Here is an 18235-nt window from a genome sequence, read left to right as displayed (position 1 = left end):
TATATACATGCACATACACAGACAGAGAGAAAGAGATCATTCCTTAATGCATGGACCAATCCCTGTAATGCTGCTGAGTCCATTTGGTCCATGATGTCGGGTTCCATCTCTTGTAACAGTCTTTTGGGTCAGGAGAGGCTGTGTGCAGTGTTGGATCGTTGCCTGCTGATGACACTGCGGAGCTCGTCTGGTTTTGTCAACGCTCATTCTTTGTTGGGATAATGATCAGAGGGAAATCAAGGCCAGTCACTGGTGACCTGAAGACATATGGTTGGTGGGCTATAAAAGTGCTGCATAGCAGGCAACAGCATACAATTATGTTCATTGGCTGTTTTCCCCTAAAATCAAACCCCCTTGAGGTACACATCGGACTTCCCCATCTTCCCTCATTACCATATCTGGGTCCCATAGCAAAAGCAATCCATGAGTGGGTTTGCCTTTACCTGAAGCAGGAATAACCCAGACTGTCTTCCCCAGCAAATCCTTTATGTGCACCACGGGAACTTTGTCCCCTTCTACCGTATGTAAAAGTTCTGACTGGGCTGGGCCAGCCCTGTTGGCAGATCCTCTGGTGTTGACCAACCAGGTGGCTTTTAGTAAATGTGTATCCCAATGTTTAAAAGTTCCCCCACCCATCGCTCTCAGTGTAGTTTTTAAAAGCCCATTGTACTGTTTGATTTTCCCAGATGCTGGTGCATGGTAGGGGGTGTGATATACCCACTCAATGCCATGCTATTTGCCACAAGTGTCTATAAGTCTGTTCTGGAAATGAGTCCCACTGTCTGACTCAATTCTCTCTGGGGTGCTGTGTCACTACAGGATTCTTTTCTCAAGGCCCAGTTCCGGGCAGTGGCATGGGGCACAGCGTATTTTTCCAGGCATCCGGTGGTTGCTTCCACCGTGGTAAGCACATGACGCTTGCCTTGGCGGGTTGGTGGGAGTGATATAATCAATGTGCCAGGCCTCCCAGTCTCCCAGTATTTTACTTCAGCCATTGTCCTCCATACCAAAGAGGTTTTAACTGTTTAGCTTGTGTAATTGCATTATGTTTCACATTCATGAATAACCTGGGCAGTAGTGTCCGTTGTTAACTTCACCCCTCCATCATGAGCCCATCTGTATGTTGCATCTCTGCCCTGATGGCCTGAAGTGTCATGGGCCCACTTGTCCAAAAATAATTCACCTTTATGTTGCCAATCTAAGTCCATCTGAGCCATTTCAATCTTAGCAGCTTTATCCACTTGTTGGTTGTTCTGGTGTCCCTCAAAAAGTCCTTGGTCAGAGTAATCATTACTTAGCAGCAACTAAACCCACTGGTTTTATCAGCATTGTTCCCAGGCTGAAATTCAAAAACACAGCACTGCACCAGCTACTAAGGAGAAAAATGACTGCTGCTGCTAAACCCCGGACGCCATGGAGCATAAAGGAGTGCTGGGATATTTTCTAGAAGACTCTCCTGGAAGCTCAAAAATGGCTCATTCTCTTTAAAGGAAGCAGATGGTGCAAGAGAACTCCTTGGCTTAACTTCAAGCTTCTGCGTTTGCTCAAACCCGAACGAGAAATATACCAGAGATGGAAAAGCAGGCAAATTGAAATTGTCCAGATATCAGAAACTACAAGAAATGGTTCTTCAGGTATGTTAACAACAAGCAGAAACAGTAGCGAAATACTGGCCCACTGTTGAGCATGAGGGGTGAATTAGTCACCAACAGCCCTGAAAAGGCAGAGGTTTCCAACATTTCCTTCACCTCTGTCTTAGCAGCACTGAGTCCCAAGCCCTGGGAGCAAAAATCCAGACCCATCCTCAGCAAAGGAAGAGTTGGTATGTGAAGTATTACAGGAGCTTGACTCTGTGGGACCTGACAATATCCACCTGAGGGTATTAAAAAGAACTGTCTGGCATCATCCTGAGGACTGGAGGAAAGCAAAAGTCACTCCAGTCTTCAAAAAGGGTAAGAAGGAGGACCCGGGTAACTATAGACCGGTCAGCCTCACCTCCATCCCTGGGAAAGTGATGGAACACCTTATCCTTGGTGCCATCTTAAGGCATATCAAGGATAAGAGGGTTATGAGGGGCAGTCAATATGGCTTCACCAGGGGGAAATCATGCTTGACCAATCTCTTAGCCTTTTATGAGGAAATAACACGGTGGATGGATGATGGCAGAGCGGTGGATGTGGTCTACCTTGACTTCAGCAAAGCATTTGACAGAGTCTCCCACAGTATCCTCACAGCTAAATTGAGGAAGTGTGGACTGGATGATCAGGTAGTGAGGTGGACTGCGAACTGGCTGAAGGAGAGAAGCCAGAGAGTTGTAGTCTATGGGGCAGAGTCTAGTTGGAGGCCTGTAACTAGTGGAGTGCCTCAAGGGTCAGTACTGGGACTGGTATTATTTAATATATTCATCAACGATTTAGATGAGGGAATTGAGTGAACTATCAGCAAGTTTGCTGATGACACTAAGCTGGGAGGAGTGGCTGACACGCCAGAAGGCTGTGCTGCCATCCAGCGAGACCTGGGCAGGCTGGAGAGTTGGGCAGGGAATAACTTGATGAAATATAACAAGGGAAAGTGTAGAGTCCTGCATCTGGGCAGGAACAACCCCAGGTTCCAGTATAGGTTGGGGAACGACCTGTTAGAGAGCAGTGTAGGGGAGAGGGACCTGGGGGTCCTAGTGGACGACAGGATGACCATGAGCCAACACTGTGCCCTTGTGGCTAAGAAGGCCAATGGCATCCTGGGCTGTATCAGAAGGGGGGTGGTTAGTAGGTCGAGAGAGGTCCTCCTTCCCCTCTACTCTGCCCTGGTGAGACCGCATCTGGAATATTGTGTCCAGTTCTGGGCCCCTCAGTTCAAGAAGGACAGGGAGCTGCTGGAGAGAGTCCAGCGCAGGGCAACGAAGATGATTAAGGGAGTGGAGCATCTCCCTTATGAGGAAAGACTGAGGGAGCTGGGTCTCTATAGTTTGGAGGAGACTGAGGGGTGACCTTATTAGTGTATATAAATATATAAAGGGGGAGTGTCACGAGGCTGGAGCCAGGCTCTACTCAGTGGCAAATGATGACAGGACAAGGGGTAATGGGTACAAACTGGAACACAAGAGGTTTCACTTAAACTTGAGAAGAAACTTCTTCTCAGTGAGGGTGACGGAACACTGGAACAGGCTGCCCAGGGAGGTTGTGGAGTCTCCTTCCCTGGAGACATTCAAAACCCGCCTGGACACATTCCTGTCTAACATTATCTAGGTGTTCCTGCTCTGGCAGAGGGATTGGACTAGATGATCTTTCGAGGTCCCTTCCAATCTCTAGCATACTGTGACTGATTACTGTGATCATTGCAAGGCTGCTCTCCATAATCTTTGAGGAGTCGTGGAGACTGGAAGAAAGCAAATATCACTCCCATCTACCAGAAAGACTTAAAGAAGGATCCAGGAAGTTATTGGGTCATCAGTCTTCCTTCAGTCTGCAGGAAGGTTATGGAGCAAATCCTGCTGGGGTTTATCACAAGTCAAGTGAAACACAAGATTGTGAAAAAGCACAGATTCACCAGGGGCAAATCCTGCTTGACAAACCTGATCACCTTCTATGACAACTTCTCTGTTGATGCACAGTGAGTGGTGGATGTTGTCTACCTGGATTTCTCCAAGGCTTTTGATACTGTTTCCCTTCTCCTAGAGAAGCTCTAGACAGGTAGTCAATGTGGTGGTGGCGGGAGCTGGTGACCGGCTGCACCCAGAGGGTGGTGGTAAATGGCTCCTTTTCAAACTGGCACCAGTGGAATCCCCCAGCAATCGATATTGGGCCCAATGCTGTTCAATGTCTTCACATAAGTGATCTAGATGGTGGGATCAAATGTACCATAACCAAGTTTGCCAATGTGTCATGGTTTAAGCCCAGCCAGTAACCAAGAACCACGCAGTAGCTTGCTCACTCCCCCCACCCTTATCTCCCCCCACCCCAGAGGGATGGGGAGGAGAATTGAAAGAGTGTATCTCCCGCAGGTTGAGATAAGAACAGTCGAGTAACTAAGGTATAACACAAAGCCACTACTGCTACCACCAATAATAATAATGAGAAGGGAAATAACAAGGGAAGAGAATGTAACTGCTCACCACCCGCCGACTGATACCCAACCTGACCCAAGCAGTGATCTCCCCCTTCCAGGTAACTGCCCCCAGTTTATATACTGCATGATGTGATGTGGCATGGAAAACCCCTTTGGTTAGTTTGGGTCAGGTGTCCTGTCTATGCTTCCTCCCAGCTTCTCCTCCCTGGCAGAGCATGAGACTCAGAAAAGTCCTCGGTCAGAGTAAACATTACTTAGCAGCAACTAAAAACACCACCCCAACCCGAGCAGTGATCTAGACCTTCCGGGTAACTCCCCCAGTTTATATACTGGGCAGGATTAGTATCATGGTCATCAGAATATACAGTTGGTAACTGCTGTCCCACACGCTTCCAATCCTGCATTTCATGAGAATCTGTAGGAGGGAACCAAGGACAATTGCTTCCTATCTGTAGCAGCAAAAGAGTCACTTTCTGGGGGGCCACATGATACCCTTGCTCCTTTGTGATCCACATCAACATTTGGTGATGTAATTGCTGCGATTTAACTGCAGTCTGCCCCATTATGCTACCCTGGCAGCTTTCTTATACCTGTGCAAAACACCTGCAAGGAAGAAGAATGGATGCATCGTAGTTCTCTCTCCTGTTTGGCTCACTGGGGGTACTTCGCTCGGTGAGTGAAGAGTCCCTGTTTGGGCATCATTTGCAGCAAAGTACAAGATGGAGACAGCATGCGTGTACAAACTGAATCACTTTTACCGAGTTTCTTACCATATTTATACAAAATCACACAAGCTATTTTTAGACAAGCTATTTTTAGATCTTGACTATTCAACTGTTATCGTTGTTTTTTACTAGCTAAGCTTTGATCAGTTCCTACACTACAACTCACACCATCCCCACTTATCAGCTTGTGTCCTTCCATAAAGGATATGCTACATACCAATGTTTGTTATTCACATCTGTGATGATTTATGGCTGTTCTGGTTATGTCCTTCACATCTTCGACTGCCTGAGGTTTTCGGCAGGCCACTTGTATTCCCACAAGCTTATGTAACATTTTGGACTCTGACCTTATCTTCTCTGTTCTTCTTTACTTCCCTCCCTTTAATTCTAAGTAACAGAAATCTGTAGTTCTGTTTATGGTTTAAAAATTGATGCCACAATTTTCCTTTTTCGAAGGAACTTCAAGAAAACCTAATTACACCCAGCAACTGAACTGAGTTAGCCTGTTACTCCTTTACAGCAACAAGGATGTGTTCACCAGGGAAACAAGGGAGAGAGAGAATATTTGGCATGTGACTTATGTGAAGCAGGCAGGCTAAGCCATAAGTAAACAAAATAATTCCCAGGGTGAAGGTAATCAAAGCTGGATGCATGCTGTGCCAGAGAAGGCAAGTCTGGACAAAGGCATGACAGTGTCTTTTCAAATGGCAGAGAAGCAAATTCCACTGCAAAGAAAGAGCTGGTGCTTAGCACTTGTGACCCTGTGATCACATCAGCTCATGGGGCAGTCAGTGTGGCCTCTTCTCTGCTTTTCATCTGGTACCTTCACTCCTCCTTTTCTGAGAGAGAGGAGGAAGGATGTCTGGAGGATGTCACACTGTTCATAGTATGGTGCACCTGGGCAGTGTGTATGCAGTACTGTGGTACTTCTAAACTGGGAGAGGGAGTGCATGCAAAACCCTGTGGGGCAAATTTCAGAAGTGTGAGTGAGTGAAGAACTGAAGAGGAGGGGTTTGTGTCAGTCCTGTTTGGGAGATAAGTACCAACAGCAGTAATGAACAAGGAAAAGCTGCTTCCTGTAAGAATGAGAGTCAAGCAAAGAGTAAGGCGGCTTATCCTCCCAGTGTCTGTTAGGCAGTGAAAAAAAAGGCCATGAGGTGCTGTTGGGTAAAGGCAAAGTACTAGTTTGCAGAAATAGGTGGGAAAAATGTGCAACCTCAGGGAAGTCTGAAATCTACACCAAATGTTTAGTACACAGTGTTAATAAAACTGAGTTATTAGTTGCTGTGTAGTCTGCTTGGAAATCTGATTTTTGAAAGGTAATTTTCTTTTTTCTCTTGGTTTTGTTTTTCCAGTTTTGTTTATCTGTTGTCCCTCAAAGCATGGTGGCTAGAAAAACGACTGGGTTCCACCAGCCATGAAGGACCTAGTAGTAGTACCAGGCTCTGGCAAGATGCTTTGAAACTGCAGATGTATAGAAGGCAACAGGGACACATCACTAACTAATGTTTTCTTTATTGTAGTTCATAATCTAGTTATTTTTTCTTAATATTCTTATCCCAGCCTTCTTTAGTTCATATGAGTGCTTACACTAAAGGAGGGGGACAAAAAAAAAAAACAAACCAAAAAAAATGATCTTCTGATGTTTTAGAGCTCACCTATCTTCAGGCTGCTGTCAAGAGGAAGAGTCCTCTTTCCATTTCTCCCTTCTTCCATATTCCCAGTTGTTATTTTCTTCTACATTCTCCCAGACATTCTCCCCCCCCCAGAAACGAGGGGGAAAAGTAATGTGGGTTTGGAGAGGCTGGTTGGGTTAGGGGGTTGTTGAATTAGTTTTCTGCCAAACAAATTGCCTGACCTGGCTTGGGCTGAAGGTTATCAAGTTTATGATGCTGTTAGTGTGAAAGATAAAGCTAGCATTCTAAGAAGAGGAGGTATTATAAAGCCCCCTCTCAGCAGAAAATAAAATGTAGTGACCCACATTTTTTCAGCATTTGCTGAAAAAACAGACAGATCTGTGTGTGCATGTGTTTCAATTTAATACTATCACTGCTTTCACCTGAACCTTCATGCAGTTGTGTAGTAATGCTCCCCACTTCCTGCTAAGCCTGTGCTTTCATTTCCATGTTCCATAGTCAGCTGACAAATGCTATATAAACTTCCAGGATGGTGTTATAGGCTCAGCTGCAGCTGCCAGTGAGGTGTGACTCCCGAGAACACAGAAGATTTTGCATTTACAGAGCAGGTGTGACATGCAGTAATGCTCATGAGAAAACTGACTATTCAGACAGAAAACTGAGCAAACAGCCTCTGTGCGTACACTTCTGTAAACAACTGAGGAATAGCATCACTTGGAAGGATTTTGCCAGCACCTGCTTTCAGTTTGCCTGGCAAGACTATCTGAGCCTCACATGAAAATTTGCTCAACAGGGAAAATTGAGTAATCGCATTTGGCACTCCTCGGTTTATGCTTTGAAGCCAGTGGAGCTTTTTGCTAAACATGGTTGCATGTAATGAGACTTCACAGAAGGGATGAATGGGTTTTTTCCTTGAGTTATAAAATCAGTGTAATACAATTTTTTAATTGTGGAGCTTTGTGATAGCTTGTTGTTTAGTGAACAGCCGCAACAAATTGCCAGCAAATTTCATTTGTCTCTTAAATTACTCTGTTTTATCCTGGATTAAAAAAAAAAAAGTAAAATCAGATGCATGTTATAAAACAATCTAGTCTACGTACACTAACTCAGCAGCTGTTGTAACAGTTTATTCCCTGAGCTTCACACAATGTTATGATGCCTGTAACTACTACTGTCCAAAATACAGGCATTTTACTTGTGCATGCATAGTCGGTTTTAGATCTGTTTTTCCTCCTGGTGACATCTAATGACCCCCAAGATTCCATTTAGTCAAACTGTCCTGCAATACTGTGCCTAAAGATTAAATCTAAAATAGTTTGGATGACTAGGCCCACATCCTTACCGCACTGTGGTTAGAGCCTGTGTCTACATACCTGCCAAGTAGAACTCTCAAAGGGAATGATCCCAAGAAAGAACTGATTAATAAAGTGCTCTGAGAGGATGTCAGCAGGATTGGTACAATAAAAAGAAGCTTTTGTCTTTCTTATGTAACTGGTATCATCTCTATTCTAATTTACAAAAGAGGCCAGGCTGCAGAATCATAACAAGCAGACTTTGAGCAAGAATTCAAGGTAAATATATGTTAGCGAAGCATTCTCCAAACTTGTGTTTCTAATAAAAAAGCATAAGAATATTCCAGCTATTCCCTCCTGAAGCTGCAAATGCTTTGCATGAAGCACTTTACCATTTTTCGCCACTAAGGGTAATATTTGTCAGCACACAACAATCTTTCCTCTCCTGGAAGGTCCAAATGCCTTTCCAAGAGAGTAGCTGTTGGTGGAGGGAATACCACCCTGAGCTGGATGTCTGTTTACCTAAGCAGACCTCTGGGCCAAAAAATTAGAAATTAGTTTCTTGAAGAGAGTGTCCTAAAATTTGTTACCCTCCATATAGGTTTCATACTGACTGGGCTCACTAGCTTCCTAGATGACTCTGAATTCAGTCCAGAGAGGACTTCTCCCCCCCATTTTTTTTCCCCTTTTGCCCATTGAGTCTGGAGCCTATGCCAATGTATTTTATTGTGTATGTGACCTTCTTGCCTTGCCAGTTTTTCTTTGGATACTGTTTAAAAGTTCATTTTGTTCTTAAAGTTGAAAAGGTATTTTTTCCCAGGATTTACATAACAAACAGCAAGCTCATGTCATGATGTTCTTAACTGAATCCTGTTCTGCAGGTGTGACGTTCTATATTAAGCTTCGTAACAAGCATTTGTTAGTCTTTGGCAATGCAGGCAGCTTGGACTGTGCAGTAAAGGCCTTCTCAACTGCTGTTCTCACTTTAATGGTATCAATAAGGCAAATTTCCACTGACTTGGAATTTTAGGAGTGCTTAGCAGGAGATTAAAGGAAAATCATTACAATATGCTGTCAAGTACAAAATCAGAAAACAGCTTTTTGCCCTAGATAGATATGGGCTCCTTCCAAGAAGAAAAGTTAATAGGTAACTTAATTATAACCTTACATGCTGGACCTGACACACAAGGCAAAATACATCTCTGAGTCCTTTCTACACTTGCACCTTGCTATCATGGCAATATGCACAATTGACAGCATTCTGGAGCTGGGGCAATGTAGGAAGAAAGCTTGTACTAACAGCTGTTTCTGTGACATCTGTAATGAACAATGAACCTTCTCTCACAGATTAATCATGTGAAAAATAAATGCTTTATGACACTGGTTTATGACACTAGCATGAAGAGATTTTTTCTATGTTTTCCCCCAAACAGTTCAAACCAATGCTACTGGGGAAAAACAAACAAACAAACAAACAAAAAAAAAGCCCAGAGAAATCTACATTAGCTGCTTTGGAAGTGGTTGGCCTTCTAAAGACTTCAATAATAACAGCTATAAGGAAGACTGTTGTTGAGCTGAAAGTCTTCAACTTCTTGTTTGGGGGAACACAACTTAAACACTTCTCTTCCAAGTCCGTTCATATATTTGTGATACTGAAATCACACTTAGACTATCACAGTGACTCCTGCCATGAAAAGATTTTGTGGTTTACAGTCTAATTAAACTACTAGGAGCGTAACAGTTGGATTGGGGTTAGAACTAAAGAAACAAGAGCGCTCAGAGCTGAGTATCGAGAGCTCCCACAGTTACTCCCTCTATCTTCTTGTAAGCCCATTGTCTGCTTGCATTTCCCTTCTTGTGTTAACAGATGTAACCTGGATTCAAAAGCTGTTCTGCTAAATAACAACCCATCCAAAAACAAATTTTCCCCTTGCAATTCCCATTATTATTATAATTACTATTGTTGTTGTAGTATCATATTCTATTTTGAACTGTAAACTGTATTATTAAACTGTTCTTATCTCAACTCATGGGTTTGTACCCCCCTGGGGTGGGGAGTGAGCAAGGGGTTGTGTGGTGCTGAGTTAGCAGTTGGGTTTAAACCACAACTGAAAGACAACCTAGTATCAAAAACAAGCCTGTTCAGCATGCCTGAAATAGTAATTTAGGAGTTTTTATGATACTGTTACTTTTCCTTCTGTTGTTTTCTGTAATTTTAGTCCATGCAAAGTGAAACAACATTGGAAACTGCAAGAATGTTCTGAACCAATTCTCCCCAAGGAGCCATGGACACAGAGGGATGACATGGGCCAAATGCATCAGCAGCGGTAAGTTAGGCTTCCACACAGCTCTGGTTTCACTTAATTTCAGCGAAAACTCCTCTTAACATATGGCAATGGAGGATTACCAAAGGATAATGTATTTGTCCGATGATTGTTTATTTGTGTTCCCTCAGGAAGTTGATAGTGTTATCTACTGCAATTAGACCTCTATTACCAACCTATAGAAATCAGATTTATTTTTTTTTTAAGTTTTGACCTTTAGCCTTTAATGTCAAAATTGGAAGCACGTCAGCCATAACAACTATGCCCCAGGATAAGAAGGCCTGTAAGCTAAGAACAATAATTTTGCTCCTGCAAAATCAAGGCCATATGCTGGCATACTTCACTGGGTTTTTCATCCTTGTTTTGAATGGTGAAATCAGTCTTCAGGCACTGACACCAAACAGAAATCATCTCTTCTTTTCTCTGCTTACTACTTTTATTTTCCTATTCACTTCTTTATGAATCTCCTCTGATCTGCTATAAGAACAATGGCCTTCAATTCCTGGGAGTATTTTAAGGTTTATAATAAGATCTTCAAGTTAATGTTAGAAACTCCATTTGTATTTCTGCATTTGGAGAAAAAATGTGTGGTGCTGGTGATATACAGTATCAACTATACAGTTTTCTGTATAGTGTTCTTTTCAAAAGCTTTTTTTTCTGTCTTTCTGAAAATCTTTTTCGCTCACAGACTGAGATCTTTAAACTAGTTTGATTTCCAGATTGTGGGTATTTATTCTGGTCTGAACTGATCTGTTCTTTCTTATATAATGTGCAAGAATGTACTGCAAAACCAGATGTATTCAAATCACACTGGAAAAACAGAGCTGTTAATGTCTAAATCATAGCACATGCTTTTTCCGTTGTGTTTTTCCAACAAGGTAAAATCTGTTACAGTACACTCAAGCATGAATAACCAGGGCAATAGTGTCCATTGTTAAGTTCACCCCTCCATCACGAGCCCATCTATATGCTGCATCTCTGCCCTGATGGCCTGAAGTGTCATGGGCCCACCAGGTCAAAAATAATTCACCCTTATGTTGCCAATCTAAGTCCATCTGAGCCACTTCAATCTTAGCAGCTTTATCCACCTGTTGGTTGTTCTGGTGTCCCTCAGCGACCTGACTCTCAGATACATGAGCATCTACATGGAGTGCCTTCACCACCAGGTTTTGCACCCAGGCAGTGGTATCTTGCCACAGTGCAGCAGCCCAGATGGGTTTACCTCTGCGTTGCCAGCTGCTCTGCTTCCATTGCTTCAACCACCCCCACAGGGCATTTGCCACCATCCATGAGTCAGTATAGAGGTAAAGTACTGGCCACTTTTCTCGTTCAGCAATGTCCAGGGCCAGCTGGATGGCTTTCACCTCGGCAAACTGACTCGATTCACCCTCTCCCTCAGGTTCTGCAACTTGTCGTCCAGGACTCCATACAGCTGCCTTCCATCTCCGATGCTTTCCCACAATACGGCAAGACCCATCAGTAAACAAGGCATACCTCTTTTCACTTTCTGACAGTTTATTATATGGTGGGGCCTCTTCAGCACGCATCACCTCCTCCTCTGGTAATGATATCATCCCATAGTGAATGTGTCTGTCTATGCTTTATCTGCCCTAATTGCACCCTTATGTGTTAGGTTAAACTACATCTGACACCTCTCCCTGTTATCATTCAGTAACTTTCTTATCCTTTGGTTCCTTTATACTATATTCAGAAACATGCTCTTCAAATATGTCCTATTTTGTGCACTCTGCCCCACCTCCCATTTGCAATGGTCCTGCCTTATCTTCTTCCCCAGCATTCCCAATGTAACATCCAGCATCTAAAAGCCTAGTATTAGGTCATCTCTCTTTTCTGCAGCACTGCCTATGTCTTTCTCCCAGGCTTCACCACCTCCTTTGCTGGTGGTTTTGAATTCCTTATTCTCACTTTCAAGGCACATCTTTTTTTCACAGCCAGTGCTGCCTTCCTACAGGTTGCACACTTACAGCACTTGTCAGACTTTGCCCAGAGTCCCTTCAGCATTACATCACTGGCATGAAAATAAAAATCAGTAATACAGCTAACCAAAAAATACAGAAAGGAAATCAGGAGACGAGACTGGGGCACAGCATCTAATGTTGGTTAAGCTTGCTTGGAACAGCAGTGCTTGACTGACCAGTTTTAGATTTTCTACCTTGTGCTCCATCCCTGTCTTTTCTCTTATTGCCCTAAGTTTCTGTCTCCTTTGCTGTCATTCTATGATCCCACATACCCTCTCCTTCAGATAAGGTCTTTACCTGTTTTTTTTAACCTACAAATATTTAATACCATAGCAAAGCTTAGGAGGATTGTTTGACTATCAATCATGAAATTTCACCATAACCTTACTCTGCTATTTGTTCTGCCTTAAACTATGACCATAAATCAAGCTGTCTGGGTCAAATTGAGGAGGAGGAATGTCTTTACTCTTTTATGGGGCAAACAGATAACCCTCATTTCTGAGCCATGTAATTGTAAGCATATATAGTCACAAGGGGGTACAGTCACATATGTGCTAAAAAGAAGTTCATATCCTGGGATTATTTGAGTACGTAAACATACAGTAATTGTGTTTAAAAATGTAGTTAGAAGAAATACAACTGAAAGAACAGGTATGTGCTGCACTTTTTAGATACTTTTAAAGTACAGCTGCTGCACCAGGCTGAGAGGTTTCTATCATTACAGGTCTGTCTAAATCACAGGCAAATCAGTGAGTAGTCTCTTATAATCTGCAAAAGACAGAATACTGGTACGCAGTAATAGATTGGGCATTAAATGAAAGCTTTAGGAGCAAAAGAAATGGTATTTATCTTCTGTTCTTCTCAGTTTCTCACTTTTAAACCTGCATGCTGTCACTTCACTACCTCTGTAACATTCCCCTGAATAAGTAAACAGGTGATGCTAACTTCATTACCACATCTAAGGAGGTTTGGGTCACCTCTAAGGATGCATGAAACAATTACAGCAACTTCCAGCATTCCAGACTTCAATGTAACAAAAGGAAGTGCCTTCCTCTGAAGTTCAGAGAACTAGATTGCACTATTTGTTCCTTTTAACCCGACCTTGAAATCAGGTTTCAGGAAAACAGAGCCGAATGTCAGAGAATAGTCATGTATAGGGTCAAGTATGTATTAAGCAATTTTCTTCCCTAGAGATGAGTATGTGGCTGAAACACTGTTAATTTTATCCTTTCTCTTTTGAAGTTAATGTTTTACGTAAGAATTACACCAGTCAGCTGAGGCTTTTGCAGAATAAAGTGTATTTAATTACCAGCTCGGAAGCAGTGTTTCCAGATGTGCCAGAATACCAAAGACATTCGGATGAAGGTTTGTGTTTTATCCAAGCAGCTGGCGAACGAAAGGCTGCCCTCAGCAGGCTTTAGCCTGATCAACAGGGACACCGGCAGGAACAGAATGATTAAAAAAAATAGCTATGTCCCACCTTCCTGTGCAAGTCCCAGTCTCAAAATGCAGAAGAGTTTCCCTACTATCTGGAGAAAAGCAATGAGCTGTATGGAGAATCTAAGCTAATTACTTAGCAGAAGAGAGAGGCTGTGAACAAGTATGTACCTGTAGCAGTGTGGTCCCCCACTACTTAAGCCATAACCACAAGTGGGGGTTTTAACGACTGCATCCAGATCACTCTGGACTTCGGGAAACAGATGGCTACATGGCAGCCAAGAGCTATCTGGAATGCTGCCCCAGACCTCCTGCTGGTATGCAAACATGACTGTAAATCAATCATCTTGCTCTAGAAGTACTGGAGAGCCCAGGTCCAAGCCCGGGTGAACTCTCCTGCAAGGCAGCTAGATGCGCTCTCCCCTTGAGTAGGGACATCTTCCAAAGTTATTCCTCAAGGTTGAGAGATTCCTTGCTACAACAGATCATTGGTAAAGTGATTAACAGCATGCTAAACTTTGAAATCTTAGCTAATATAAGGTGCTGTGCATATATAATCCTTTAGACATAAACCATTGCCCAAGTCTGGGCCTAGGGGTGGGTGGAGCTGCACCTGGACTCCTCTCTGAGATTTAGGAAGCAACGGGGTCCTTCCTGAACATCATGATTCCCATCAACATCAATGGGAAGGCTTCCCTGACAGCTCTGTCTGACCCCATCCTATACAGAGTAAACAATAAAATTTACCTTGTCACTGGATCTTGTTAAACCACTGTCATATTCACCTTTGAACTTTGCTGTATCAATAATGTTGCTTTTCTTTTATGAGGGAAGCGCAAGACTTAATCCGTGGCAGAACCTTTGTACCAGGTACTGTCAGGCAACCATGTTCAAAATGCAAGGTTAGATGAAACACTTTTCACTGCTTGAAAGGAAGTACTTTAGTGGCAGGAGAAATCTGCAAACAACTGAATGCAAACAATCTATTAGTTTTCAAACACTAGTCATAGCAAACGACAGCATGTTTTGCTGATTAAGCAATACACACTTCAGAATACCAAACACAAGACATTAAAAAAGACCTTTTCAAGTCATTAATTTTACTCAATAATTTAATTCTAGGCAATCAAGTCATTTTACCTACATATAAGACAAACATTTTTGTATACTGTTGTGCAATACAGGCCCAACACCAACGTGGCATAGAATTCAGAAGACAATCCAGGCAAAGAGGGCTCCTGTAATTTACACTTTTTTTTTTTTTACATAGCTCCTGTTGAGATTAATGAAGAGACTTGAATGAATTAGTACCTAATGAGTCTTGAATGCAGCAGCTATATATGTAATATCTCACACAGAAACGTAAGTGCCACAAATAAAGCATTCTGGTAGCCCATGGTTTTGAACCATCTATCAACCACACACAGAACTGAGCAATGGAAATGCCACGAGAAAACACCGTTATATAATACAAATGGGTTGGTCTGTTAGTACTGAAAGATAACTGCACTTTCCCAGTTGTTTTAATATCAGCACTGCGGGGCAGTTATTTGCAAAAACCCAAGTTTAGGCCATTATTGGTGAGTAGCATTCCTGGTTCCTGAAAACAGTTCCCAAACTTGCTTTTAGAAACTGTGATAGGATGAAACAGAAAGGAGCTCTCTGTGGCTCACAGCCTGCAGGCTTGATTTTTTTGTCATTCATTAGAAAGCAATTGTTCTGTTAGTTTATCAGTAAAAATGCCATTAGAGGAATTTGCATTTTCCTTCAGTTAGCAATAAGGAAAAAAGAAAGGAAGTTACTTGCAAGACTTCCCATCAAGGTCATTTCACAGTAAGCAATACTCTGCTAACAAATGAATTATTGATCATGTGTCATTTAACACTTGTTACTCACTGGTGTTACACACTCGGTGGTAATTAAGTTTATGCAACTGTGGAAGCCACTGATAGAATCTGCATGAAAATTGCAAATTCCGTTACGCTGCACATACCAGTAGTTCCAGCACGTTTTATGAACTCTCAAATTGCTTTCCTAGGGTGAGATAACCCAATGACAGCTAATGTAGTTTACAATCTCTTGAGTGGACTTTTCAAATTAAAGCAGAAATTGAGAAACAGGGTGCTTACAGTACCTCTAAGCCTCCAATATTTACCCATAATTGCTTATAGGTACCTAAATCCTTACGAAAACCTATTGCAGTGTTCAGCTGTCTTTAAAAGGCCTTCTTCCCAGAGCCACTTCACTGAAAGCCATTGATCCAGTCAGCTCAGGTAGGATTCTTCAACAAAAGGTACAAGGGTGGAGAGAAGTAAATTGCAAATATCATCTAAGGAATTCAAAGCTGTCTGGGAAGCAGATGAACCATTGCCATTACCTGTTTTAATACCATAGCAGCAGTCCAATGGCAACGTAGATAACACAATGTTTGTAACAGCAATGCATATACTCAGCAAACATCAGGATGAATTTGTAATCTACTTACAGAGAGAAACTATTACTTGCCTACATAAAGAGGATCTAATACACTTACACAAAATATATAGAGGTAGTTATACAAGTATTTCAAGCTGAATCCTCTGTAAGACTACTCAACAGTTTGTGTTGAAGTAAGAATTATGTATCAAAATGCATTAACCTTTTAAAAAAAGGTTTGGTGTGTAATAGTCACCTCTTTTTGATTACATACTACATTTTTTATTCATACTCCTGTTCAGATAGTGATTTCAAGACCAGTCAAGCATCAGACTCTTGATTCGTAGAACTCGCTCAGAACTCAACAACAAAGTTGACAAGCAGGTGTTCTTTATTGCAGCACTGGGAGAGACAGGAGATAGCTCCTCCCAGCCTGTCTCTGCCAAACCTCAAGACTGTGGTTATATTGTTGCTTAACATACATATTCATTAAAAGTCATATATATTCATTAACCATCTGAGAACTGCTTTACATAATTCTCCGCCCATTTCCACATGTGAACAGCAACTTGGTAGTGGTCTTTGGGGGTCATTTACTTCTTCCAACAATCTTCATCACTTAGCTGCTTCTGGAACTCTTGTTCTGGCAAACTTCAAAGCATGCACAGTAGATAAATGCTTACACCAGCTTAATTGGTTTGGTAACACCACAGACATAAGAGAATGATTTCATCCTGTCCTTCTACTTACCAGTTAGCTTAGCTACAGCACATCCTGGACATCTGCTAGCTTCAGATACTCTTTATCTACACATCCTGTTTCTTCCAATTATTTTTGTACTAAGGTTATAAAGACCTAAAACTACACCAACTACAACAATTTACCTTATGCAAGGATTCTCATTATGTTCTTTGGCTGCATTCTGACTAGTTTGTACAAAACACTTGCCTAAGTTACTTTCCATTGCTATTGTTAAAAAACCATCAAACTTAATGTTATTTAGGACTGAATTTATTTACAAAAGATTACATTTCATTTTGTATTTCCTTCTCTCACCCACCATCCCATTTTTGTTCCGTTCCATGGCCTGAGTTCACATATCTTAAGCCAATGGGAGAATTAACCCTATGCCTGCAAATTAAAACACTGGGATTGTAAAATTATTTTATCCAAGAAGAGTAAAAAGGTCTTTATTTTCTCAAGCAGCAGATGTGACATAAGGAGGATATCCAAAAACTAAAGGAGCAAGAAGAGGAGCCTTCCTGAAGTTTTAATTATTGAGAATTTCATAGTAGCACTCACTGGCTACATAACAATTTTAAAGAATACAGCTTCTGTAACTTGTGCAATTTTCAGAATAATTAAACTTGTAAATTTGATTGTTTCTTTGCCCTCTATCTGTTAATGATTTGTCTGCTTAAGGGGTTATAAGCTCTTTCTGTATGCTAATACACAACACTCTTTCATGAAATCTGTTTTCTAGTTAAGTGACGAAAGACAAAGAACTATGGGAGAGAGTTCACATGACTTTAAAAGACTCAGTAAAAAAAGCTTTGACTGCCTACCATTTGCTCTACAGAAGGTGACACCCAAAATATCTTCTATAATATAGATGTAAAATTCAAAACACTACGTATTTTAAAACTAGATATTAAGGTAAAAGACCAGCTAGCACTGTGGTATGCTGGACTTTTAGAACAATTTGGATGACATGACCTTAGCATCAAAAATAAGTAAGAAACTGAATCAGAGTCCTAGAATCTGAGCCCCAGATGAACAGTCCTGCCATGCTCATTGTGGAAAAATGGTACATAATAGTGAAAGAAAAAGATGTTTCCTCAAAAAATGATACATTAAAAATCTCAGAAGTTACTCTGTGGAAAGCTAAAATCAGCCTCACAGCACCATTCCTTTTCTCATCCTGGATTCTGAGCAAGGCTAAATCAGCTGCTGATGGCTGTAGTCTTCAGTGGCCATGGGATATCCGCTCCTAATGTGAAAACACATAAATAATTGGCATTTCCCAGGCAAATTCCTTCTAGGAGAGTTTTCCCTCCTGGCTGCATCTCCAGTTCTTCAGCCAGTTTGGCTGTAGAGTGCCACAAATTTTGTGACAACCCGAACTGACTCCTTCTAGTCTCACAAGGAAGCTCCAGGAGAGTACAGTAGCCTTTGTCTTACCTCTTACCTCCCAACACACAGGGTCAAAGTCTTCTTTCTGAAGGGGAGGCAGGAAAACTGAAGTGGTCCTTTTAGCCTAGTGACATTTCTCCCAGCTAGCAGCTCAAAGTTTGTGAAGATGGACAGTCATGTCCTGAATGTTTCTGCTCTAAAATAATGAACAAAAAAACCCTGGAAGTG

This window comes from Pezoporus flaviventris, unplaced genomic scaffold, assembly GCF_033815535.1.
Source record: "Pezoporus flaviventris isolate CSIRO_AGI_PZ_B2104156 unplaced genomic scaffold, CSIRO_AGI_Pfla_v1 ptg000126l, whole genome shotgun sequence".
Lineage (NCBI taxonomy): Eukaryota > Metazoa > Chordata > Aves > Psittaciformes > Psittacidae > Pezoporus > Pezoporus flaviventris.
The sequence above is the reverse complement of the archived record's forward strand: the minus strand, read 5'-3'. Positions refer to the sequence as shown.